The 1,063-nt window shown below is 40.7% G+C and overlaps 1 non-coding gene across 1 annotated transcript; it reads right to left on the bottom strand.

Annotated features, from left to right (window-relative positions):
• Window positions 1-475: 475 nt before the first annotated feature.
• LOC148565186 (small nucleolar RNA R71) lies at window positions 476-583 on the bottom strand. Its single transcript, XR_015885478.1, has one exon. It is a non-coding gene; the product is annotated as a small nucleolar RNA R71 (small nucleolar RNA).
• Window positions 584-1,063: the final 480 nt, after the last annotated feature.

The following is a 1,063-nucleotide window of genomic DNA, read 5'->3' as shown; positions in this document are numbered from 1 at the left end:
TCTGAAGAGAAAATTAAGAGAAGATAAATTACAACTATCCAGCAAGCACCTGTCAGGAATTTTCGAACAAGAAGAGAAGATGGCAGCCGAAAATAATAATAATGCAAGGAGAATGCTTGGTGAATTTACTGCACCTAATTCCAATTTATATGGAAGAAGCATCTCCATCCCTACCATTGGAGCAAACAACTTTGAGCTGAAACCTCAGCTAGTTTCTCTAATGCAGCAGAACTGCATGTTTCATGGACTTCCATCGGAAGATCCTTTTCAGTTCTTAACTAAATTCTTGCAGATCTGTGATACTGTTAAGACTAATGGAGTAGATCCTAAAGTCTACAGGCTCATGCTTCTCCCATTTGCTGTAAGAGACAGAGCTAGAATCTGGTTGGACTCTCAACCCAGAGGCAGCCTGAACTCTTGGGATAAGCTGGTCACGGCCTTCTTAGCCAAGTTCTTTCCTCCTCAAAAGCTGAGCAAGCTTAGAGTGGATATTCAAACCTTCAGACAGAAAGAAGGTGAATCCCTCTATGAAGCTTGGGAAAGATACAAGCAGTTGACCAAAAAGTGTCCTTCTGACATGCTTTCAGAATGGACCATCCTGGATATATTCTATGATGGTTTATCTGAGCTATCAAAGATGTCATTGGATACTTCTGCAGGTGGATCCATTCACCTAAAGAAAATGCCTGCAGAAGCTCAAGAACTCTTTGACATGGTTGCTAATAACCAGTTCATGTAAACTTCTGAGAGGAATCCTGTGAGTAATGGGACGCCTCAGAAGAAGGGAGTTCTTGAAGTTGATACTCTGAATGCCATATTGGCTCAGAACAAAATATTGACTCAGCAAGTCAATATGATTTCTCAGAGTCTGAATGGAATGCAAACTGCATCCAACAGTACTCAAGAGGCTTCTTATGAAGAAGAAGCTTATGATCCAGAGAACCTTGCAATAGCAGAGGTAAATTACATGGGTGAACCATATGGAAACACCTATAATCCATCATGGAGAAATCATCCAAATCTCTCATGGAAGGATCAAAGGCCTCAACAAGGCTTTAATAAT

This window comes from Arachis ipaensis, chromosome B5 (assembly GCF_059453495.1).
Source record: "Arachis ipaensis isolate K30076 ecotype BB chromosome B5, ASM5945349v1, whole genome shotgun sequence".
Lineage (NCBI taxonomy): Eukaryota > Viridiplantae > Streptophyta > Magnoliopsida > Fabales > Fabaceae > Arachis > Arachis ipaensis.
This window is presented reverse-complemented; position numbering and strand designations above follow the sequence as displayed.